Consider the following 26596-nt stretch of genomic DNA (forward strand, 5'->3'; position numbering starts at 1 on the left):
TAAGCCTCCCTTCTCCTTTTCCCCAACTGCCCCCTCCTGAGACCCCCCCCCAACTTCCCCCCAGCACCCCACCCCCTATCTGTCCCCTGACAAACCCCGGGGACCCCCATGACTATCCAACCGCTGTCTGTCCGCTGACTGCCCCCCCCTGCAACCTCTGACCCATGCAAGCCCCCCCTGCTCCCTGTCCCTTGACTGCCACTCGGGAACCCCATACTGCTTCTCCAACCCCCCCCAACCCCCTTACTGTGTCACTCAGACCAGCAGGGAGAAGGGGGCCTTAGATGGGTCACAGGTTGTGGGGGCAGTCAGGGGATAGGCAGCGGTTGGATAGGCATAAGAGTCCCAGGGGTTTGCCAGGGGACAGGTACGGGGTGGTATCCTGGGAGGAAGTTGGGGGGGGGTCTCAGGAGGGGGCAATCAGGGGACAAGTACCAGTGGTGCTTAGATAAGGGGTGGGGTCCTGGGTGTCAGTTAGGGGCAGGGGTCACGGGAGGGAGTGATCAGGGGACAGGAAGCGGGGGGAGGAGTTGGGGGGGTTGGGGTTTCTGTGGGGGGCAGTCGGACGGAGTGGATGGTGGCAGGGTGGGGCTTCCCTCCCCCTGGAGTGTCCTGTTTTTTGAATGTAAAAATATGGTCTCCCTACCACTCTCCACTCACAGCATGCTGCCGCATGAGGTCCCCCTCCTTCCTTTCCAGTTGGTAGTTGCCAAGGGAATGCTGGGAAATGTAATTCTTTCCTGCTCCAGGGCTGGCTCTATAGGCAGGGAGCTAACCAAGGAACTACAGCTCCCAGAGCCCCCTATTGGTTCTCAGCTCCCATGGCACTCCTGCAAATGGGCTGCCCCAAGCAGGTGTGTGCTTTGCTGGTGCCTAGAGCCGCCCCTGCTCACAAGGCAGACTTTGTACAAACCATGGCATAATTATATGAGAGTGGTGAATATGGGGCTTCCAGGTGCTGCTTTGAGCACAGCGTACCACACCTGGGCTTCCATGCAATGGAGACGTACCCTTAGAGTCCATTTCTCCTGGGATAAAGATGGCAGCATGGCTGGCCTGGGTCATCTGGCGTGGGCTCGTGGACGTAAAGCTGACAGGCTAAAAACTGTGGTATAGATATTTGTGTTCACACTGAAGCCTGGGTTCAGAAACCCTCGCCCCTCATGGGGCCTCAGAGATTGGGCTCAAGCCCATATGTCTGCAGTGTAATTTTATAGAGGTTGGGAGGGAGTTTAGCAAGTGAAAATGGTAAAACCGCATTGAGGGGACTGGACCACTGACCTATCAGCTCTTAACATCCAAACTTTCAGTAACTCTATTATCAGTGCCTGTGAGTGTAATTTAAACCATAGGTCCACCCAGCTCTGAATCTTGTCTTCTGACAGTAGCCAATACCAGGTGCCCCAAAAACCGCTCCCCAAGGCACCACTGGGAGCTGAACCCAGGATCTCCTGTTTACAAAACAAGTGCTTTAACCTGCTAAGCCCTGGTGCCTGCTGTTATTTAAAGGATTGTATTTGCCCACACCTGACTGTCTGCCAATCCCCACTGGGCCCTGACAAACGTTGCTCGTGTTTGGCTTCTGTAAAGCAGAGGACCAGGTGAAGTTTTGCTCCCAAGGTGTGTGTGTGTGTGATTCTTTGGACAGGTCTACACTACAAAATTAGGTTGATGTAAATACATTACTTAGGCTGGCAATGTAGTTATATCAACCTAATCCCAGTGTAGATAGTGGCTCAGCTGTCAGAACTTTCTGGAGCTATGAAAGGGGAGGGGACCAGCCTCTGTAGCAGGAATGCAGGGCAGGTGAGTTCATGGCAGGCATTGTAGGATACTGGTGGAAGCCATTTATGGTGATATAATGACCAGCAGCATTTACACTGACAATTTATTACTTTAAGTTTGCTGCAAAAAGCTCTAGACCTCTTGTTGAGGTAGTTTTTTTTGGTCACCAAAACAAGGCTCTTTTGTCGCCAGATGTGGTATTGCAGTGTGTGCACCAGCCACAAGCTGCCGACAGAGGTAGCCTTGTGTGTTTTTCACACACCTGAGCAATATAATGATGCTGAAATAACTTTGTAGTGCAGACCTGGCCAAAGATTCACAGACACACACACAGCTTGCAAGGAAAACCTCACCTGCTCCTCTGCTTTGCAGAATCCAAACACAAGCAAAACTTGTCAGGACCTGGTGGGGATGGCAAGAGTCAGGTGTTGGCAGACATGACGCAGTAGTCACAGGCAGGCACCATGGCTTAGCTGGCAAACACGCCTGTTTTGTAAAAAGGAGTTCCTGGGTTCAACTCTTAGTGGTCCCTTATTGACTGGCTGTTGGGGCATCTGGTATTGGCTACTGTCAGAAGACAAAATATGGAGCTAGAGGGACCTTTGGTCTAGCCCAAGGTGGCTGTTTTTATGGTTTAAATTACACTCACAGGCACTGATAACAGAGTTACTGAAGGTTTGGGAGTTAGGAGCTGGTAGATGAGTGTTTTAAGCCCCTCGCAGATGACCTCCCTCCCTCTGGGACAGGGGCAGGTCTGGGCTCTCACACCAAATGGCTCATTGTGGCTGCCAGAATCTGTGGGCAGCTCATTTAGTTTACCCTGAGGGTTGAGTCCTGCTTTGTGCACCACCTGTGAGAATGAAAATCCTAAACCGCCCTATGAAATAACGAATGCAGCAGGATGTGTTATTGTCCCTGCCTCAAAGCAGACAGACCAATGGAGAAATGCCATTGAGTCCAGGGTAATACTCCACTGCCATTTTACCTTTTTCGCTTGTTAAACTCCCTCTCAACCTTGTGGGGTCCAGAGCCCAGTATTCAGCCTGAGCCGAGATGTCTACACTGCAAATTTACCATTCCATGGCCCAAGCCCCGGGAGCCTGCACTGGTACGAGACAGCCGTGGGTGTTTCATTGCAATGTGGACACAGCCTATCATTATGTCTACGCTGCCATTGACACACCCAAGCCACTATTCTCAAACACTAGGTCAGCTGATTGAGGCTTGTGGGGCTTGTGCTGAAGGATTATAAAATTACAGTGTAGATACTTGGGCTTGAGCCCAGCCTCCGAGACCCCACGAGGGATGAGGGTTTCCAAGCCTGGGCTCCAGTTCTAGCCCTAGAAGCCCAAATCAGAACATCCAGGCCAGCCGGGCCACAGGGATTTTGTCACAGTATAGATGCCCTCTCAGGGTATGTCTACATTGCAGTGTAAGCCCAGGGTTGCAGAAGTCATGTCAGCAGCCCCAACGCATAAATATAAACCAAGAGGGAAAGACCCACCCACAAATAAGCTGGGCAGTGTCCTTCTCCGTATGGTTCATAAGTCCAGCAACCAAAAGTCCTTTAACTTGATCCCTCCTTCTCTGCACCCCACTCACAGCTGTTGTCCTTAGTCAGTGCAAGCCGAGAGGTGCCTCTGTAGAGTTCACCTGCCATCCTGGGTGGAAAGGGGGGAAAATAAGAAGGCACCATACTCACTATGTTGTCTAGGGACTCACTCATCCCTTCACTGCCACCCTGTCCTAACATTGATCTAACCCCTAAATTTTAGTATTAAAACCTAGGCTCCAGCCCACTAGGCTTTGGAACCCCTGTCCCCTGCCTAGCAAGTGCTATTGAATTGAGAGTGAGTCCCTCAATCGGGGTCTGCCAAGCACAATTTTGCTGTCCTTGATTCACACAACAAGGATAACAACCCTTTATTTCTCCTGCCTCTATAACATGGAGACTGGGAATCCAACACCAGCCAAAAGTGATCGTTTCAGCAAGCAATCCAACATATTTCCAACATACTGTAAAATCCACATGCATACTGTAAAATCCACATGTAAAATCATACACAAAACCTTGCAAGAAAATCTTCCTGAGGGAGTCTGAAGCACCTGCTGCTGGAGGGAAGGAGGGAGCTGTGGGTTGGGCTTGAGGTACACTGGGAATAGGAGGGGGCTGTGGGTTGGGACAGAGGAGAAGGGTGAAGAGGAGTAGGCTCTGGTTGGGAGTGAGGAGCAGTGTGCATAGGAGGGGCAGTGGATTGGGACTGAGGGACACTAGTAGTAGAGGAGACATGGGTTTGGGCTGAAGAACATTGTCATTTGGGGATCCAGCAAGATAGAGGAAAGCAACAGATGATTCTAATTCCTTAGGGATATTCTATTGTGTTTTCTGTGTGTGTGTGTGTGCGTGCAGGGGAGTAACATGCTATATGCCCAGAGGCCTTTGTTCCTCCAGGCTGCAAGGACAGATAGGATGTCAGGAAGTTGCCCCTTCAATCCCCCCCGCACAAAGCCCCTTCTTAGGAAAGGCACAGTCTTGAAGAGAAAAAGTAATACCAAAGAGAACTCTAGTTTTTAAAGATACAGGAAGTAGCTTATCACCTGACCAGGGACTTGAACCCTGGGCTCTCAGATTAGAAGTCTGATGCTCTACTTACTGAGCTAGCCAGACTCACAACCAAAAATGTGTACAAGTTGTACAGAGGAGAAACTAGTCAAGACAAAGCAAAATGGGAAACCTGCTGCTCTCTTTCTCTTCCCAGCCCTGGCCTGGCCTGGTATTAGTGTGGGTTAAAAAGACAGGGAAATATTGGCATCTATCAGCCTTTCATAGCTGTACAAGACTCAGGCACAGTACAGAGGTGCCCATCTGCAAGTGCCGAATGGTTGGATTGGCTAATGCAACCAGCAGAGGTCCAGGGCACACTGGTGTTGCAGGCACAGAGGGTGCCAGAGGCAAGCAACAGTGGTTCGTTGCCCAGAGTGCGTAGCACCAATAAACACACCAGGGTGGAGAAGCAAGCAAAGTTTATTTGAGATCTCAAAGCGGTGCTGGGAGACTTAGCATGCCTTAGATCCAGCACCCCTACACAAGCTGCTTTCTTTTTTTATATTTCAGTTGCTTTTTGAGAACTTTTTTTTGCTGACTAGCTGATTTTTTACTTCCCCATTTTTTTTTATTCAGCTGCAGTATTTTTTTTTACTTAGTTTTTTGTTTTTCCCCTTCCTCCCCCCTCTCCGCTGCAGAGACATGTATACTGTATCTAAAAGTGGCCTTGAATCCAGTGTGTTACAGCAGAGAACTGACTATTACAATCAGAAAACTAACTGCTGACATTACATTTTTGCATCTATTAGTACATTAGGTTACACTAGGTTACACAAAGTGTTTAACATGGAGGAACATTGGTTCATTGAGGCCTACAACAGGAGGGCTTCATTGACACTTGTGGTCTACCACCCTCCCAAGTTACCTAGGGTTATGCCAGAGTGACACCAACAACTCCCTCCTTTGAGAATACTCAACAAACTTTTGGCTGAGTGTTTTCACATTTAAAGGATAACATGCGATTAAGCTCTAGGGAGCTGGAGTGCTTTATAGCAAGCAAGCAAGAGAAGAGTAACAATACACAACACCACACCAGTGAGCAGGAGGTGAACAATGCCTTCCCCTAGTTTTTCCAGGTTGAGTAACCAGCCCCAGAGGGAATTAGAAATAGTAGGGTTTTTTTTTCTGGGCCTTTTGCTGTTTAAAAGCCTGTTCGGCTGACAGGATGTGCTTGTTACTATTCTGTGTGTTTTCTGGGACATAAGTACAGCATTCATCCCCTATAAGGGAGCACACCCCACCCTGGGAAGCCACACTTCCATCCAGGAAGTGTCCAAGTATGTTTCCATGATTACAGATTAGATGGTATTTCTGATGCATCTGTAAGGGCAGTGGGCCAAGTCTGGTACTTAAGATTACTTCGAATGGCCATCAGCTGGTCATTTAGGAAATCCCGAATTTTTAAACATACTAGATTTCACTGCAATGCCTTTCCAGTCTTAGTTATATTTAATACCATTTTTTTGGTGTAGGACTATAATACACCTGTTATTTAACTATTTTTAGGTACTGTTAAAATCATTTTTATTAATAGCATACATTATTAGTTACTGGAATGGTTTTAATATGGGTAAAATTTTTAGTAGCAGAACAAACTTTTTGGGTACTTGTTATTTAAAATTCAATTAGAGAGAGCTATATATGCTGAAGGATTTATTTAAAACACAGGGCGCAGCCTGTAGAATAAACCCCAAAATCCAATTAATACTGTTGGTGTCATTGGCCCACTCGGGAGGGTGGAAAGCCACTATGTCTCAATGAAGCCCCCTGTTAAGGCCTCAGTGAACCAAAGTCCTTCCATGTTTGAACTTTCAACGACCTGACAAGCTAGCTTAAAGAATGGAATGTAAGGGGAGGCTAACTATCAGCTACAGTGCTAGTACCAAGAGGCACTAATGAGGCCTGTATGCACCTGGCTAAGGGAGTAGGATAATATATCACAAAAACTAGAATGAAATAGTAGTTTAGAGAAGAGTCACTAACGAAGATAGATTAGTAGGTGCCAAGAGTGATTTAACTACTTGGGATAATTGCTTTTGTAGCAGTCACAGGAAAAGGTGGGAGAGGGGGGAGAGAGGGGGCATGGGGGGGAATAGAAACGGCTTGGCTAAGTTATGTATAAAAAGAGAGAAACTGTTTGTATCAGTGTGCATGATCTGAGACGTGCCTGTCTCCGTGCATCAGGTTTGCTTTGAGATCTCAAATAAACTTAGTCTGCTTCTCCACCTTGGTGTGTTCTTTGGCGTGAAGCACACCGGGCGATGAACACCCACACTGTTGCTGTCCTCGGGCACCCTGTGTGCTGGCAACAGTTTTGGCGTCCCTGGGTGGGCATCGAGGCTAAAACTGGCCTTGCCCGGACCCCTCCTGGAGGTCGACGGATTGCGGCGACGACCGACGCCCAGCGCGCACCGGTGACTTCATCGGGGGCCTCAGCGGAGACGTGGTGTGGTCGACCCCGGAGGGCACAACGGTGCAACGCGCTTGAGTAGTGGAGAAGCTGCTGCGGGCGACGGTGGGGAACCGGTCCCGTGGATAAGGTAGGAACAGTCCAGTACTGTAAGCCTTCTTTTGCCTGTTTTGACCTGGGGACGCCCAGTGTCTCCCTAGAGTATGGGGCAGGGACAGAGTACCGGTAGGGCACGGTGTACACCCTTAGAATGCATTCTGATGAATTGGAAAGTGTTTGGGTCAGATCCGATGGTTAAGAGCAAGCTGAAAAGATTCTGTACAGTAGACTGGCCTCAGTACCAACTAGAGGACCAGGAAAGGTGGCCACCGGAGGGATCATTAAATTATAACACGATCCTCCAATTAATTCTGTTTTGTCAGCGAACGGGTAAATGGGATGAGCATATGTATGCACAACTGTTTATGTTGCTAAGAAATAGGTCAGACCTGGTGCAAAAGTGTAATCTGACTCCGGCAGGTCCGGTAGTAGCTGCTGCTAGTCCCCCAAACCCCTCCCCAGTTGTAATGGCAGAGTCGGTGTCCCCTTCGGCTTCAGCACCCCCACCATATAAGGACGAGGTGCCTAGGGCGTCAGAGATCGCCCCCTCAGAGGGATTCTATCCGCTAATTACTGAAACTCGGATAGCCCGTCCGGAAGCAGACCGGCGCCCAGCCACTACTATGCAGGTTTACACGCATGTACCTTTTAACCCAGTGGATTTGGCAGCCTTTAAGGCACAGGCAGGGGAATTCTCCACGAACCCCAGTAAGTTTATCTCAGTGTTTGAGGGATGCCTGGCTAGCCACAAGCCAGACTGGGATGACTGTAACGTCCTCCTGAGAACCCTGCTGTCAGAGGTAGAGCGAAATCAGGTCCTGGCTAAAGCACAGGAAGAGGCACAGCGGAGACATGACCGGGATCCTCGGAATGTCCCCATTCCCGATAACGTGCTCCCCCGAGCAGACCCTAGGTGGGACCCAAACAACCCCAGGGATATGACCCGCCTCATCGTGTACAAGGAGTTGCTTTTGCATGGACTCCGACACTCAGCTGTCAGACATAACAATTGGGCTAAGCCTTACGAGCTCATACAGGAGCCAAAGGAAAGTCCGGTTGCTTTTCTGCAGCGCATCCGGGATACAATTCGGCAAAATACTAATGCAGACCCTGATAACCAGGAAACTGAGGCAATCATAAAGGGTATCTTCACCAGTCGGGCTGCCCCTGATATTAAGAAAAAGTTGCAGAAAAAGGAGGATTTAATGGGCATGACTATGGCACAGATTTTGGAAGCTGCAAACAAGGTTTACAGCAACAGGGAAGAAGAGAAGGAAAGAAAGCAAGTAAAATTGATGGTTGCAGCAGTACAGGCTGGTGGTAAGAGAAAATTTCAGGAAGGTAGAAGGGGCCGGGGAATGAGAGGCCGTGGACGTGGGCGCCCCGGCTCACAGGAAAGATGTCTGGGTCACAACCAGTGTGCCAGATGCCGAAAGGAGGGACATTGGAAAAATAAGTGCCCCGAGAGGGAAGTTACCCCTATGATGGCAGCAGAGGATCAAGACTAGGGGTGTCAGGGGAGACGGACTATCCTGCCCCCGGAACCCCGAGTAAAGATGCGGGTGGGAAATTCGGAAATAGACTTTTTAATAGACTCTGGAGCAGCACGAACCGCTGTAAATCAACCCCTTCAGCTGCCTGTGGCAGACTCCCTCACTGTGGTGAGTGCTACAGGGAAAGGAACTAAGTGTCCGGTATATGCTCCAGCAGAGTGTGCTTTGGGAGACAGAACTCTATCTCACAAACTGGTTTATCTCCCCGATTGTCCAACGCCTCTGCTGGGACGGGACCTGCTTTGCCGCTTAGGTGCCACCCTGCATTTTACCCAGGATGAAATAACCCTCACCTTGCCCCCAGAGAATGCCTGGATAATGACCCTTGCAGTTGAGCCTTCAGCCATGCAAGCCCCAGAGTGGAGCCAGTGGGAAGACCAGGTTTTCCCTCTAGTGTGGGCATCGGGGGTCCCAGGAAAAGCAGCCCATCACACCCCCATTAAGGTTCAACTCCTGCCAGGAAAAGGTCCAGTGCAGATTAAGCAGTATCCGATCAAAAGAGAAGCCAGAGAGGGACTACAGGAAACTATAGACCAGTTCCTAAAGCATGGGGTACTGCGGGAATGCCAGTCAGCTTGGAACACCCCCATTTTGCCTGTGCGAAAACCCAATGGCACATATCGGCTGGTCCAGGATCTAAGGGCTGTGAATGAGCGAGTCAAGACTCTGCACCCCCTTGTTCCAAACCCGTATACACTGTTGGCCTCTGTGGGGGGGCAGTACACCCACTTTTCAGTCCTGGATTTAAAAGATGCTTTCTTCACGATTCCAGTTGACGTTCAGTCTCAGGAGATTTTCTCCTTCGAGTGGGAAGACAACAACAGGGTTAAAAAGCAGCTTTGCTGGACAGTGCTGGCCCAGGGATTTAAAAACTCTCCCACCCTTTTTGGCCAGGCACTGGCCCGAGACTTAGAGGAATGGGACAATGAGAATAAAGTTCTCCTCCTGCAGTATGTAGATGACCTGTTAATTGCTGCTGTGGGTCTAACTCCCTGCCTTAAGGCTACTGTGAGCCTCCTAAACTTTGTCAGACTCCGTGGGTATAGAGTAGCTCGGAGCAAGGCTCAAATTGCTCTCACAGAAGTGCAGTACTTAGGATTTCACCTAAGGCAGGGGGAGCGTCAGCTTTCAAACGAAAGGAAGGAAGCTATCTGTCAAATTCCTGTCCCAAGCAATCGCAAACGGCTCAGAGCGTTTCTGGGCATGGCAGGCTTCTGCAGAATATGGATTCCAGAGTTCGGACTGTGGGCTAAACCCTTGTACGAATGTGTTAAGGGAGCAGATCACGACCCCTTTCACTGGTCAGCGAAAGCTGACAAGGCATTTAAGGGTTTGAAGAGAAAACTAATGGAAGCCCCAGCCCTGGGTCTGCCAGACCTCTCCAAGCCATTTCAGCTGTACGTGCATGAGAGGAAAGGGGTGGCTCTGGGAGTGCTTACTCAAATATTAGGCACTTGGAAGCGTCCTGTGGCATATTTCTCTAAACAGCTGGATCAAGTTGCCAAAGGGTGGCCGGCATGTTTGCGAGCGGTTGCAGCCACTGCCCTAGTGCTTGGGGAAGCAGAGAAGCTGACTTTGGGGGGAAAGGTGCAAGTATATACTCCCCATATGGTCCAAGCCCTGCTGGACACTAGGGGTGGTCTCTGGCTTACACAGGCTCGAATGGCTCGGTACCAGGCTAAACTTATAGAAAATCCTGAAGTTGCCCTGCAAACTTGCCCCTCCCTTAACCCAGCCACCCTGTTGCCAGAAACAGAAAAACAGGAACATGACTGCTTGGATGTAATAGATACCCAATACTCCAGCCGTCCAGATTTAAAAGATCAGCCACTCCCAAATGCAGATTATGAATGGTATACCGATGGCAGTAGCACTGTTGTGAATGGACAAAGGAGGGCGGGCTATGCTGTTGTAACTCTCCACGAAACTGTGGAAGCGGAGGGTTTGCCTGCTGGAACATCAGCCCAGCTGGCTGAACTGGTAGCCCTGACCCGTGCACTTGAACTGTCAAAAGGAAAAAGAGTTAACATTTTCACTGATTCCAGATATGCCTTTGGAGTTCTGCACGCTCATGCCGGTCTGTGGAAGCAAAGAGGAATGCTGACAGCTCAAGGCTCTCCGGTCAAGCATGGATCCCAGATCCTCCGGCTTTTAGAAGCGGTACAGCTCCCCTCGGCGGTAGCAGTGGTACACTGCAGGGCTCACCAAAAGGAAGATCAAGATGTGACTAAGGGCAATGCAAGGGCAGACAGGGAAGCCAAGCGAGCTGCTACCCTGGAACCACTGGAAGCTGAAAATGCCCATATGCATGCCCTCATCCCATCGGTAGGAGAGCTTCCAGCCCCTCAGTACTCTCGTGAGGAGAGGAACCTAGCAGACACACTCGGGCTGAAGGAGAAGGAGGGATGGCTCCACTCCACGGAAGGAAAAATCCTCCTACCAAAGAATCTAATACTGCCAGTGCTACAGAAACTACACCAGACTACTCATGCTGGCAAAGAGGCTCTAACCCAGCTCGTAAATAAATATTTTCTAACCTCTGGGCTTAGACCCCTAGTATCCCAGGTACAAGCTGAATGCCTCGTCTGCCAAAAGAATAACCCCCGACCAGGAGTGCCAGTGTTGCCAGCCACACTGAAACCTACCCCAGGCCCAGGATTGGTTTGGCAAATAGATTTTACTGAGTTCCCTCGGGCCCAAGGGTTCAGATACCTCCTCGTCTTAACGGACCGATTCAGTGGATGGCCCGAAGCTTTCCCGTGTCGTAACAACACTGCAAGAACGGTAGCCCTTAAGTTCATCAAGGAAATCATTCCACGATTTGGGCTTCCTCAATGGATGGAATCTGACAACGGAACGCACTTCACATCACAAGTTGTCCAGAAAATATCGGATGCCCTACAGATCCCCTGGAAGCTCCACACCCCCTGGCGACCTCAGGCCAGTGGAGTAGTGGAACGCACAAATCAGACTCTCAAGCGACATCTCTCAAAGGTTTGCCAGGAGGCATCTCTCCGATGGCCTGATGCCTTACCCCTTGTTTTGCTTCGAGTTCGCGCTCTCCCAAAGGGCAGCTTAGGTCTCAGTCCCTTCGAGATCATGTTTGGAAGGGCATGGCCTCTGAATGGTACACCGGTTCTGTTAGGGGAGTGGGAGGTAGGCTGTGGTTTCTTGTCTCAGTACCTGTGCTCTCTGTCTGCTGTTCTTTGTTCTCTTCACAGGTATACCAAAGATTTGCAGCCCCTCCCGCTGGATGCTCCTGTCCACTCCCTGCAGCCAGGTGACTCCATCCTCGTTCGTACCTGGAAGGACGAGCCTCTCCAAGAGAAGTGGAAGGGACCCCATACTGTCCTGCTGGTCTCACACACAGCTGCAAAGGTTGAGGGACACAAGCACTGGATCCATCACTCTCGTCTGAAAGCAGTGCCTGCTCCTGAACGGTGGACCGTCCAGCCTGCGGAAAACACTGCCAGCGACGATTTGGGACTTAAACTGTTGTTTAAAAGACAGTAAGGTCTGCTGGAAATGCCCTGTGCCCTCTTCGGACAGTCACGGCATATTCCCAGCGACCACTCTGAGCATTGGTTCTGTTTATTTTCACAGGGCCGGCCTAACCTCGTGGCCTAGTCCCTTCTGTTTTTAATCTGTTTGTTATTAGTACTTGTTATTTTGTGGGTATTTGGGGAATTGTAATTGTTAGGCCTCACGGTTACCAGCCCAGTATGAAGTTCAGGTCGAAGCTAGCCACAGTATTACTCCTTGCCATAGGAGCACTCATTTTGGTAACTCCTGGTTCTCCCCAGGCACATGCGGGATGGAAAGGAATCCCTAACAAGCTGGGAACAAACACATATGAGGCCCTAAAGGTTTGTTTTGCCCAAGAGTTTAACCTCTCCAACTGCTGGATATGCTCCCAAATCCCACACCATGCAGCTGGATTGCCCTGGAGGGTGGTTCCCCAAAATTGGTCAGATCTCTGTTGGGGATGGTTCAGTAGGGAGAAAAACATTTCGGGCACCCCCTTGTCTCAGAACTGTACAATTGAGTCCCAGTATGCATTAAGGGACGACCCCTGGGAACCGCAAGCCAACTCAACGCATCTCCCTCCCCCTATTAGGCTGCGGCCAGTGAACCCCGGGTTGGTATGCTATCAGCAGTTCAAGTCCAGCAATCACACCTGGTCCGCTGGGAACAGCACCTGCCAGTATTATCTATCCCCTGGCAGTAATGCCTATATACCAGTCTATGTTAATGGAAAACCCAATTCTACTGCCCGGTTTGGAACTTTCAGTAGCTCCCAAACTGAAAGGTGGCAAAGTGGTTATAATGGGCTAGTGGGAAATGGCCACTCCTTTTATGTCTGTGGTACCTCTGCCTATAAGTGGCTCCCACATAGGTGGTATGGAAGCTGTTATGTGGGATATCTTGCTCCTCCTCTTCGAGTGCTTCCTAAACTGCCCCCTGGCCGCCCCAGGCATCGTAGGTCCTTGTATGCCACCCCTGAGCCCATTGGTGAGGGAGACAGACTTGGTATGATCCTCCTCCCCTCTTATGGGGTGGGACGGCTGTCTCAAATATATCGTAGACTTTCTATGTTTCTCACCAAGTTTGCTAATGAGACCCTGGCCATAGAGAAAAGCCTTAACTCAGAGCTTTACCAGCTCCGATTGCTGGCCCTGCAAAACAGACAGGCCCTGGATTATGTTCTAGCCTCCCAGGGCGAAGTGTGTGCCCTAATTGGCAGTGAGTGTTGTACTTATGTCCCAGAAAATGCACAGGACATTAACAAACACATTTTGTCAGCCGAACAGGCTCTCATCCATTGGAAGGCCCAGGAAAGGGAACCCACAATTTTTGATTCCCTCTGGAATTGGCTGCCTAATCTAAAAGGGCTGGGGAATGGCCTTGTGCGTCTCCTCCTCACAGGAGTGGTCTTGTGCCTGATCACCCTCCTCCTGATCGTGTGTTTCAAGCTGGTGCTCCGTAAACTTTGTAACCCCCAGGCCCCAGAAATCCCTACATACCCTCTTGTTGAGAGCCCCAGCTCCATAGAACTCAATCACTTTTTGGCTGTAGAGTATAAGAAAACTCGACCAAAGGTTTGTTGAGTATTCTCAAAGGAGGGAATTGTTGGTGTCATTGGCCCACTCGGGAGGGTGGAAAGCCACTATGTCTCAATGAAGCCCCCTGTTAAGGCCTCAGTGAACCAAAGTCCTTCCATGTTTGAACTCTCAACGACCTGACAAGCTAGCTTAAAGAATGGAATGTAAGGGGAGGCTAACTATCAGCTACAGTGCTAGTACCAAGAGGCACTAATGAGGCCTGTATGCACCTGGCTAAGGGAGTAGGATAATATATCACAAAAACTAGAATGAAATAGTAGTTTAGAGAAGAGTCACTAACGAAGATAGATTAGTAGGTGCCAAGAGTGATTTAACTACTTGGGATAATTGCTTTTGTAGCAGTCACAGGAAAAGGTGGGAGAGGGGGGAGAGAGGGGGCATGGGGGGGAATAGAAACGGCTTGGCTAAGTTATGTATAAAAAGAGAGAAACTGTTTGTATCAGTGTGCATGATCTGAGACGTGCCTGTCTCCGTGCATCAGGTTTGCTTTGAGATCTCAAATAAACTTAGTCTGCTTCTCCACCTTGGTGTGTTCTTTGGCGTGAAGCACACCGGGCGACGAACACCCACACTGTTGCTGTCCTCGGGCACCCTGTGTGCTGGCAACAATACCACATTTTCAAACATGGGTCCCACAAATGTTCTTTCACCAGTGTATAATTCTTTGTTTCTTTACCAGGGTCAGTTCTTAATGTTTTTTTTAGTCAGGAATTTCTGGACTTTGGCAATTTTAGTGGAGCGAGTGTTTCTTTTCTTTTTTTTTTTAACAGTTTTGGTGCAGCATTCCATAGGGGAGAGGTTACCAGCACATCATCCTGTAATGGTTTTGATTCTTCTAGAAAAATTTAAAGGCACAGTAGATTTGTTAGTGGATAAGGGAGAGGTTACTAGCACTTCACCTGTACTTTTTTCCTACTGTCCAGAAGGAACAGTGGAGCCAGAAGGTGAAATAGGCTAATTATTAGTAGGAGAATTTTTCCGATGTGGAGGGGTTTTTTTGCAGTGAGAATCTTGGGTCCAAGCAGTTAGTTTTTGGCACTTCACAGCGGTGTTGGTAGTTATCAGGACTTAAGGGCCTTTCCAGCATGGAGTCAAGGCAGTTTTTTGTTGGTGGACCTTTACATCAATTCCGTTTCCTGGTTCCAAGGAGTGGCAGGGCTGCTAGGGTCTTTGGGTAGCGCTTCCTTACCTGTGAGAAAAGAAACTTAACACATTTTATTAGTGCCTGGCAGTGTTTTGCAAATTGTATAGTTGCGTGGGCAAATTTAAGCCCTCCTTTTCCTGGTTGTTAGCCAAGTTTTAACTATGAGCAGTGTTCTTGAATGGAGTCAGTGTTTTATTTATAGCCTGAGCTCGCTATTTTATTTTATTTTTTTTTAGTTAATTTATTTTGTTTTTTGTCCTTCTTTTCTTCTTGGCTTTTTTTAACCTGCAAAGGAAACTTTTACTTTTTACTTATACAACTTTTTTTTAACAATGAAGACATAAACATTGTCATTATACAGTACATTAGTTTTATTATTTAATATATGCCACACACACCCTTTTACTAAAATAACCTTATTACAGAGCTTTGGAGCAACAAGCCAGGACAAGCACACCCACTTTGAGGAGTTTACTTAATACAACCTCTAGTTTAATAGCCTTTCACCATTCCCAGCCCTCTGGCTAGAAATCTGAGGTAGCCAGAAAGATTCCATGTACAATATGGGGAGTGGGATAACTTTTCATGTCTTTGCTTTCAAAGACTGTTAGTATGCAAATTTTAACAACAATTTTGTAATTAACCATTTGACCAATAAAGTTTTTTTTTTTACTTAAGGAAATGCATTAGACTTTAGTATATTACATTTTTTGATTTATTTAAACACTTTGTATTTTAAAGTTGAATAAAACAAGTATTTGCATTTAACCTTTGTATTTGATTTTAACTAGACTATTTTATGAAAATATTAAACACAACAATTTTGGCCACGAGACAAACACCACAAGACAGGACATAGAACACAAAACATAATTTCTGTTGTGCCAGTAAATGCATGATATGTTGAATGCTGTTTAGCTGGCATCAGTTTTTTCTGATTATTTGAAAGACAAAAAAACCAGAGGTTTACCTCTTTTAGGCAGACAATCATTGCTTAAAATATACAAATACCCTTGTTGACTTCAGGCAAAACAGAGGAATTACCCCATAGTTTCTTGTATTTGTTTTATAGGCAGCCCAGGTTTTTAATTACATAACACTGTATACATTTTTCAGCTAATTTAACTAAGTTGTTTATAGCCAAATTAAATGATTGCAATTCAATAATTTTTTTGCCTGAATTTATTTACAAACATTTTACAGACACCAAAAACTTTTTTTTTTTAGCATTTTTACAAAGTTTAACTGCTGTTTCGTTCAGCAACTACAGAGTTAACTTTTCACTCTCCCTTAAATTACTTGCTTGTTTTTCAACAGCCACTTTTATCAACTTAAATCACCATTCCAAGTAAGTCCTAGGTATTTGAAATCTTTATGCTTACACTTACTGACTCCTTTCTTTTACTACACCCTTAAAGTTTTTCAACCTGCTTTCCAGTCTCTCTCTCTGTTGCCTGTCTGTCTGGGCCCGATCCTGCTTTTCTTGCTGAACCGTTCCTTCCATGGGCACCAACTTGTTTTACTACCAGTTTAGCTAGGAGGGTGGGCTTTTCAACTAGCCCCCACCCCTCCTGGTCTCTTCCCTAAACATTCTTACTTACAAGACTTCCCGAGTTCTTCTTCATGAGGCTTGCCACCTGGACAAAAACACATGGCCCATTGGGCAAAGGCCATTTATTTAACATATAATTTAAAGGACTATTCTTAGAGGGTTTACCCAGAGACTTATTCATCTGTTTGACACTTAAACAGAAAAGAGAATTACACAGAGAGCAGAGGGAATTACAGTCTAAGCCAGACTTTCCCACTTCTATACACTGACCGCTACAGGGGACGGGACAGAAGGATCTTAATTCAACCTTAGAGCTTTCTTGCACACATGGCTTTCACTCCGAGGAATTACGAACAAGAGGTTCAGTTTCGCCCACACTCCTAACGCCCAAATGAACAGAGCAAAAAAACAACAGTAACCGGTTAAATAGAACAGAACCAGAACCAGACAGTGTTTTCTTACCCTATTAGGACTCACTTTTACTCATGCAGTTCTCAGCATATAACACCAACAGTACCAAGCAAAGCAAACACAAAATAACAAGGGTAAAACAAATAGATGGTGTAAATTCTGCAGGGCTCCCCCCTTCTTAATTGCTCATCAAACTGTGACAAATTTCTATTACCAATTTATTCCTCGTGTCAGGTGATCAGGCTGACACTACAGGATCGTTGGGGGAAGATAAAGAAAACACACCATATAACTGAATTTTAAAGCTTCATTAATAAAATAATAAAACAACAACGGAGAGTGTTGGGAACGCTCCCATATCACTCAGGAAAATATTAATGCCCCAAGCCCGAAGCCCCTTTCATACTCACACACGTACGTCCAGACTGGTCACTTCTGTGTATAATGTTTAGAGAAGGGGGGGAGGTGGACAGGAGATTATCCTGTATACAGCCTGTCCAGAATTTTCAACATGCTTCTGCTCTTGGGAGAGCTGTTCTCTTACACCCTGGAATCTCCTGCAGCATTTCTTTCAGAGATTCCAGTCCAGGTCGGCTGCCTGTGGCTTTTTCGGTGTCACCAAGCCACACCGACTCCAGGGTCACAAAGGCACACTGTTGGATCTTACTGGATAGTTAAGCTTTGCAAATGTAATCTCAGTTCTGTAACTTGTATTTTCTTTGCTTCGCCTCTGTCTATATTTTTTTCTTCACAGCCAGCTGGGGCCGAAAGCAGCCCCTCCCTGCACCAAGCACAGTCCGCGCCGATTTCTGACCCTGAACACAGAGCAACCCCCTCCTTCCATCCCGGGGCCAAGATGATTTTTAAATTAACCCGTTCCTTTCCTCAATAGACAAATTTGCTCACGCTGTGTCAGGGCTTTTTGGTGATTAAACGCTCCTCTTAGACATATGATCTTATCTAGATTGAAGTACCTTCTAGTGGGCATTGTTTAGATGGATTTTCATGCGTGTAAATATTCCAATTCTCTAAATACCTGCAGGTTGTTGAACCATAATGTACGTACATGTAATATGCTGGGGTACCCTTAGGGGGTGAGATAGAATGTTTAGACTGTCCCCCACTCATTTTCCACTTACACACACAGGGAGGGTGCCCTGTCCGCGCTAGCGGCTCATAAACTAAGGATTTTTCCCTACAGGGTACTCACACAGGAGAGGCTAACGAGGATGGCCACGACCCTCCTACACCTCCCTTCAGCAAAGAGCGTCGGCTAGTCTCTGGGAGACGGCGCCGCTTACTCTGATTGCATCCAGTGAGATGATCAGACTGTCAGTAGCCCACACGGAAAGGAAAGGGGGAGGGAAGATGGGTACACACACTCCTAGACCCAGGTAGCTTCCTCACCGGACAATGCCAGGCCGAGTTAGCCCACCATGGGTCGGACCTCCTATAGATCCACTAGTTACCGGGCTTGCGTTAGAGTAGTCCTGGTCACGAGCTTTTGCTTCACAGGGTACTCTGGGCGTCTTCCGGTAACAGTCACTCACACTGGCCCCCAGTACCACTCTGCATCTGATCTTGCTTTTTAGCTACAACAGGGAGAGACTGCACTAGGACATAAGGTCTCCCCTTTCTAGACAGGTCCCTCCTTTGTCCCTGCACTATCCCTAACCTGCTTTTGAATCCTTGCACTCTGTCAGACAGGGGGAAGAATAGGAGCTACAGTGGGGTATTTTTACAAGAGTTCTCCATACAAACAGCTTCAGAAGCTACCCATTTGCTGACAAAACAGGAGTAATTGGAGGATCGTGTTATAATCAAGTGATCCTTCCGGTGGCCACCTTTCTGGTCCTCTAGTTGATATTGAGGCCAGTCTACCATACAGAACTTTTTAGTTTTTTTTTAGTTAGTGCATCTGATCCAAGCACTTCCCGATTCGCTAGAATGCATTCTAAGGGTGTACACCGTGCCCTGCCTGTACTCTGTCCCTGCCCCATATCCTAGGGTGACACTGGGTGTCCCCAGGTCATAATAGGCAAAAATCCAGACCACTGGACTGTTCCTACCTTATCCAAGGGACCGGTTCCCCACCGTCGCCCTCAATGCTTCTCCGCTACTCGAGCGCTTGCTTTGCACCATTGTGCCCTCTGGGGTCGCTCACACCGCGTCTCCGCCGAGGCCCCCGGTGAAGTCACCGGTGTGCACTGGGCGTCGAACAGTGGTTCGTTGCCCAGAGTGCTTAAGCGCCAATAAACACACCAGGGTGGAGAAGCAAGCAAAGTTTATTTGAGATCTTAAAGCAGTGCTGGGAGACTTAGCATGCCTCAGATCCAGCTCCCCTACACAAGCGGCTTCCTCCTTTTATATTTCAGTTGCTTTTTGAGAACTTTTTCTTGCTGACTAGCTGATCTCTCACTCCCCCATTTTTTTCCATTCAGCTGCAGTATCTTTTTTTACTCAGTCTTTTGTTTTCCCCCTTCCTCCCCCCTCTCCGCTGCTGAGACATGTATACTGTATCTAAAAGCGGCCTTGAGTCCAGTGTGTTACATTAGAGAACTGACTATTACAATCAGAAAACTAACTGCTGACATTACATTTTTGCAGCTATTAGTACATTAGGTTACACTAGGTTACACAAAGTGTTTAACATGGAGAAACATTGGTTCATTGAGGCCTACAACAGGAGGGCTTCATTGACACTTGTGGTCTACCACCCTCCCGAGTTACCTAGGATTATGCCAGAGTGACACCAACACTGGGATATAGAGCCAAGTGTCCATCACCATCATTATTTCAAAGGGACAATGATAAGGATGGGAAGGTTCACAATTGACTTGGTAGTTGCATACAAAGGTGCACGTTTGGCAGTTACGCTGGGAAATTCTGGCTCCTTCTCAGACTCAGGTTGGCCACCCCGGTCTAGATGTAGAAGTTACAACATTTAAACTTGAAAGAGGGGCCAATTTCCCCATCATTTCACATCTTTACATCCAAACACAATGACTTTCTGAATGAACCCTCCTCACTCAGCCAGAAGATCTTAGGGTGGGTGTGGGAGTCACTGGATAAAATTTTCTGCACTCTGTTCTGAATCAAGTCAGAGCAGAGGTACCTAGTGATCTAGTCTGGCTGTAAAATCTATATATCAACCCCAAATATGGTGTGAAATTAATCCTCAGGAATGGCTGTTCCCCACCCAGACCCAGCAAAGGGCTCTCTAAGTAAGGGGGCTGTTGAGGAAGGAAAGAAGAAAGAAGCCCTTCTCTCTCTGGAGGAACTGGGCTCTGCGCTTTGGACAGAAAGGAGGGGAAGAAAATGGCCACATGATGGCAGCGGAACCTAAGAAATGAAACACAACAGACTTCTGTGCACATTGATTCTGAACAGTGAATGAACCTGACTCCCGTATCATGAAAAGCCAAAAAGCCATTTCTTTGTATGACAGGGAGAAAAGAGTTCCAATCATTCCTGCCCATTTACTTTTGAATTATTTTAAATTATGAATAAAATTGTAACAAAATTAGTCTGAACTTGAGCTGCCTGTTATTAAAAGCCTGTTCCCCAATTCAGTTCCAACTGCCCTGCAAGAAACACCCCCAGGTCCCTGCTCACCCCAAGAAGAGGAAAAAGAGAAACTCCCACTGAGCACTGCCCTTGGCTCCAGGCTGCTGTCCCGGGGTGCGGGTGGGGACTGATTCTTTGCTGCTGAGGAGGGAGCCAGTAGAGGCCTTTGGTGCTCTGCTCCTAGCATCTGCCCAGTCTAGGCTGTCCTCTGACTCAGCTGCTGCTCCAGGCCTGCTCTAGACTCAAACACGCAGGGCTCCCAGGGGAACAGAGGCTGGGACAGGGCAGCAGCCTGTGTTGGGCTGGGAAGATGCTGAGAGTTCTGGTTCCCTGAGAACTGGCCGGCTCCCTTCTCAACAGCGAACAAATCAATTCCACGTCCCCATCCCAGAAAAATCAGCCTGGAGCCAAGGGCAGCAGGGGACGATTCCCTCTAGTTCCCACCAAGGCAGGAGAGAACCCAGGGTGTTTCTAGGAGAGCTTATGGAACTGACTTGGGGAAACCAGCCTTTAATAACAGGCAGCTCAAGTTGAAATTAAGTGTTTTTAATGATTTCTACAACATTAAATAATCCTTCAATCGTAGTATCTTCATCCATAAAATTGCTTCAGCCTTACAAGTTCCCAAGTACAAAACTAAACATCTCTTCAAATCCAAGGAAGTGGAGATCAGTCAATCCTCAGAGTCATCTCACATAAAAGAATCATGTTGTGGTACATACTGGCCCTATCATGTGGCCATGGCCTTTTCCTCCTCTCTGTTAAAAGTTTTAGTATTTTGCGCAGAAACTTTCTTCCCTCAGGAGACACCTGGGAACCAGGGCTGCCAGCCAGACAAACACCTTTAAGAGGAGGCGCCATCTGTGAAAAAATGATCTCCCTCCTTCAGTTCAGTGACACCCTGAAATGTTACTTATCAGGGCAGAGACGGAGGATTAAAAGCAGCTACATCAAACCCCTGTGTAGCTAACAGGAATGAACACAAACACTCCCTTGTATCTGAAGAGATGTTTAGTTTTACCCTTGGTAAACTACAAGGCTAAAGGGAAAGGTGATGGTGGTGTCAGATATAAAGAGTGAAACATGAAACAATCATCATAGTTATGCCCATAGCAACTGTAAATATTTCTAAATTCTTATTATCATCAGTGTATTATTTTCTCTGTCATCTAGACATTGACTAGACCTTGACCAAGAAATTTGAATCTTGACAAAATAATCAGCTACCCCTCATTAAGGTAATGGACTTGACACCCACTCGGGTGTCTCCATGCGGGTTCAAGTACTAACAACAGTGGCACCTCACAGCCATAGCTTTTAATCAAGGCAATACATTGATACAAATTCCTGTTAAATCATTTCTCAGCCAGAGTCCATCGCCCACATTCCTTAAGGCACTGGGCCACCATGTGGGCCTTTCATTTCCCTTCTCAATTTCATACAGAGGCACAATTTCCTTTGCACAGATCCAATAACAGTAAAACCTCCCTATGTCTCTTGTCTGAGCCAGGGCATTCGATTCCAGTGAACCCTTCTGTCCTGCAGTGGCAATGGTCAGACAGAGGGGACGTGGCCACCTTCACCGCTGACAGGGAGATATTGGCTCGGCTCTTTCTTTCTGCTGCTGTTGTTAGTCCATGAAACATCAGGGATGGAAAACAAGGCTGAGCTCACACACCAATCCCCTGAAACATTTCAGTGCCCCAGAGAAATCCTGCCCCCGGCTATTGGAATGATATGGTAGAGATTCGAATAGGAAAGGGACTGTCTGAATTGTCAGTGTGGGGAATGAACAACAATCTATAGCAATGTCGTTAGCCACAAACACACTAATCATGCTCCAGCTGGAAGGGAAATGGGCAGGAACTCTTGCTCTTCACCATGGACTCACTTACACTAATGCACAGCCATGAGTGTGCTGGGGGAGCTTGTCTGAGCAATTTGAAGTGACAAGTCTGTGAGAACAGAATCATTGTGTAATGCAGCAGCTGTACATCAAGTAGTTGTGGCCAAGTGGTTAAGGTGATGGACTAGAAATTCATTGGGGTCTTCCCATGCAGATTTGAATCCTGCTAACTATGGTGGCATTAGTGTGTTCTCAGTGCTGTTGTCTTAGTGCTGGAGCCAGATCTGGTCTCACTCTGAGGCTGTCTGCACTTAAAATGCTGCTGTGACACTGCTGTAGCACTGCAGAGTAGACAGTTGCTACAGTGAGGAGAGGGGTTTTCCATCCCTGTTATAGCTACATTGACAGAACAATCTTTCCTTTCGTTTAGCACTATCTAACCATGGCTTAGGTCATCTTAATTATACTGGTTCTGGGGGTTTTCACACCCTGAAAGACGTACTTGTTAGAGGGTTTATCCCATCACCCTCCCAGTCCCTGGTCCTTCTTGCATGACCAGAGAGTAGCAATGCACGAAGTTCAAAGGTGCAAACAATTCAATGTTTATCGGGATAAGCTTCAAGCAAACAATGATTCCAATTTCCTTTCTCAGTATCCCCCTTCCCAGCTCTGACACCACAGAGGCTTGCCTGTGTCCCTGTTCCCCTTCCCTGTTCCTATTCCCCCCTTAGCAAAACATAATTCTAATTCCCCTACCCCTATTCCCATTCCCCCTCTTACTTCCTGACTGACTGCAGACTATATAGTAAAACTTGAGTTCTGCTTAGCTATACCCTAACCAATCATTTTACTGAAATTTAACTAACCAATCCTAACATAGTGTAACATGATTATCTAACCAATTACACCCCACCACCTTAATTGGTTTACACCCAACACATTAATTATACAGCAGACAGAAACAGTCACAGAACCAGATAGAGATTATACAGACAAGCAATAGGAAAGTGGGGACTACAGTGATAGAACAACAAAGAAATGAGGATTTCACACCTCAGCTATTGGTAAGTGAGTTATTCCCAGACAGGATGCTATCATGGTAGAGGTTGTGGGTGCTGGTTGCTTAACTGTCTGGCCCCCAGGGCAGGATTTTGAGGTTCACCATTACTCTCTTAGAATGCCAGCACCCATCTTTTGTTCACTTAAAATGTGAGCAGGGAGATTCCAACACCGCAGAACTCACTGAGCTCCAGGAAATGTGTAACTTTAGGTCCAGGTGAGTGTGTCTAAAAATCAGCTGTGCTGTAGAAAGTCTCTAGGAGTTGAAAGAGATGTGCCATCTCGACCGTCCTAAAGAGTTCATCAACTATTAATGAAAACTAGGGTTCATAAGTCATATTCTTTGTAGTATAAGGATGATGGACTGGTCTAAAGTACTAGTTATAAGATTTTTTTTTCCAATCCCTTGGCTGTTCTGGTCTCTGCATAGAGATGTGATTTCACATCCCACTCCTGATATTACCATTAATTCTATCTGGAGAAAATGGCCTCACTTCAATCTCCTTTGGAACAATAGAACCCCATTTGCTTAGCTTTTCTATTCCAGTGGTTGTGAGAGAAGCTCCAAACCAGGGGGAAACAGTGCCTGTTCTCTCGACCCATCAATTTTTGTCTTCCTTCATTCCAAGCCATTTTCTGATACATCCGTATTTCCCACACTTTTATGAAACTTTAGGGTCATTGTTTAATTGCCACACAACTGTACTTATGAAGTGAAGTGAAACACAATATTTTTAGGATATTCTTGCAGAAGAGTTTTGCTTTCTGACCTGGAATTGAACAGGGGATACCCGAGGGGGACAATGCTACTCCCTTTTCTTGACTCATCCAAAAAACAGAAGTTCGTGGTGCCCTTTGTTTCCCTGTTCTTCAAATACCTGTCAGGGTGGCCCAGGGATACTTGGCCCTGACTCTCGGGGTCTCTCCCTGCCCTACCTTTCTATATGATTCTGTTGTGTGGGTTTGTGCTGTGTCGTTGTTCCACGCTGAGCTGTTTTTCACAGTGTCACTTTGCACTCTGATGCATTGTTTCGTGTTGTATGGTTTTTGCACTGCCTTGTTGAGTCGGTGGTAGCTGAGCTCTTTTGCAGTGTGTCATTTTGCCCCATGGGGCATTCATTTGCATGGTGCTGAATTGTCGGGCTTTGCACTTCTACATGTTGTCACTTTGTGCTGTGGAATGTCAGTTCACGCTGAATTGTAAGATGTTAAATTGGGGTGTTTTCACTTTTGTTGTTGTTTATATTGTATTGCGATGGCATCGAATTATAGAGCTATATGGCTGCAAGGGCCCTGGAGAGGTCATGAAATCCAGCCTTCTCTGCTGAGGCAGGGCCAGGCAGAGATGATGTGTCGGGGGCATGTGGGATCAAGTGCCCACAGCAGTCTGCCCAGGCAGAGAGCAGAAGGAGGGAAGCAGAGCCAGAACAAGTTGTCTATGGGACCAAGTATATGCAGAGTATCCTTGACAGAGGTTTGTTCAACCTATTCTTAAAAACCTCCGAGGACAGAGACTCCACAGACACCCTTGGGAGCCTTTTCCAGAGCTTAACTACTCTCAGAGTTAGAAAGCTGTTCCCAACATCTAACGTGAATCTCGCTGGCTGCAGATTAAGCCCATTACTTCTTGTCCTACCATCAGTGGATATGGAGACCAATTGATCATTGTCTTATTTATAAAGACCAAACTTTTCCCTCTGCAATCATCCGTTAAATGGTTACTATCCTCTCTTCTTGCCTAGGGTACAATGGAAGAGGAGAAAATACTCTCTTAACATAGGATGCAAATGTCAGTTTGTTCTCTCTTCATGTTTTACTGAAGCTCAGAGAGAGGAAGAAACATGACCTGCCGAAGAGAACAGAGAGTTTGTTTCATTTTGATCTGTGACTATTAGCAGAAAAGTGACACCTAAGGTTTGTTGCCACCACCCAACATGGGGCTTGAATTTATGATGGTGGGATTAAGAGCATCATGCTCTACTAACAGAGCTAACTAGATTTAAAGTCAGTCAACTGCCCAGTTGCAGTGTAGAAGGTGCCCTGAAGGTGTTTATTTGTGAACTGAGATTCCCTGTCTGAGGCCTGGTCTACAATACGCTGTTAAACCGATTTTAACAGCGTTAAATCGATTTAAGGCTGCACCTGTCCACACTACACTGCTCTTTATATCGATTTAAAGGGCTCTTTAAATCAATTTCTGTACTCCTACAAAACGAGAGGAGTAATGCTAAAATTGATATTACTATATCGGATTAGGGTTAGTGTGGACGCAAATCGACGTTATTGGCCTCATTATTTTACAGTAGCTACCCACAGTGCACCGCTCCAGAAATCGACGCTAGCCTTGGACCATGGACGCACACCACTGAATTAATGTGCCTAGTGTGGACGCGCACAATCGACTTTATAATATCTGTTTTATAAAATCAGTTTAAGCTAATTCGAATTTATCCTGTAGTATAGACGTAGCCTGACATTTGCCTTCTTTCCTGGTTTGTTATGTCTCCAGCGAGCAAACCAGAGCTGTCACTAGGCTGGTTAGATGCTGCTTCTAGCCCAGTGACCTGGGGTTGATTTAACATGCTGCCGCCATCAGCTGGTCAGAGCAACCAGGGCGGGAGGTCAGAATTTAGGATTCTCCCACCAAGGGGAGGTGCTGTTGGACTCATCTAGTGGGGGAGAGTCTGAAAAAGTTTCTTGGTTCTCAGAGAGCTGACAGACAAGCTGGTGCCACACACACATTTTCACAGGGAATCAGCCCCCCCTTGGGAAAAACTCAAAAGAAGCTCAGACCCAGGAGTGTCAGAGAAGAGAATCACTGTTTGCTTTAAGAGATGAGTGAGGGAAACCTGCAGGTCCTTCGATCCCTGCAGCACCTGATCAGGTCTCAGCTGGAGTATTGCGTCCAGTTCTGGGCACCGCATTTCAAGAAAGATGTGGAGAAATTGGAGAGGGTCCAGAGAAGAGCAACAAGAATGATTAAAGGTCTTGAGAACATGACCTATGAAGGAAGGCTGAAGGAATTGGGTTTGTTTAGTTTGGAAAAGAGAAGACTGAGAGGGGACATGATAGCAGTTTTCAGGTATCTAAAAGGGTGTCATCAGGAGGAGGGAGAAAACTTGTTCACCTTAGCCTCCAATGATAGAACAAGAAGCAATGGGCTTAAACTGCAGCAAGGGAGATTTAGGTTGGACATTAGGAAAAAGTTCCTAACTGTCAGGGTAGTTAAACACTGGAATAGATTGCCAAGGGAAGTTGTGGAATCTCCATCTCTGGAGATATTTAAGAGTAGGTTAGATAAATGTCTATTAGGGATGGTCTAGACAATATTTGGTCCTGCCATGAGGGCAGAGGACTGGACTCAATGACCTCTTGAGGTCCCTTCCAGTCCTGGAGTCTATGAGTCTATGAGAACCATTTGTGGGGAAAGTCTGGGGAAGCC

The 26596-nt window shown here is 47.0% G+C and overlaps 1 non-coding gene and 1 pseudogene across 1 annotated transcript; one reads left to right on the forward strand and one right to left on the reverse strand.

Annotated features, from left to right (window-relative positions):
• Positions 1 to 26596, forward strand: part of LOC127057005 (zinc finger protein 420-like) — a 482458-nt pseudogene that overhangs the window by 292913 nt on the left and 162949 nt on the right.
• TRNAR-UCU (transfer RNA arginine (anticodon UCU)) lies at positions 4381 to 4453 on the reverse strand. The gene has a single exon. It is a non-coding gene; the product is annotated as a tRNA-Arg (tRNA).

The sequence above is a fragment of the Gopherus flavomarginatus genome, chromosome 8, assembly GCF_025201925.1.
Source record: "Gopherus flavomarginatus isolate rGopFla2 chromosome 8, rGopFla2.mat.asm, whole genome shotgun sequence".
In the NCBI taxonomy this organism is placed as follows: Eukaryota; Metazoa; Chordata; order Testudines; family Testudinidae; genus Gopherus; species Gopherus flavomarginatus.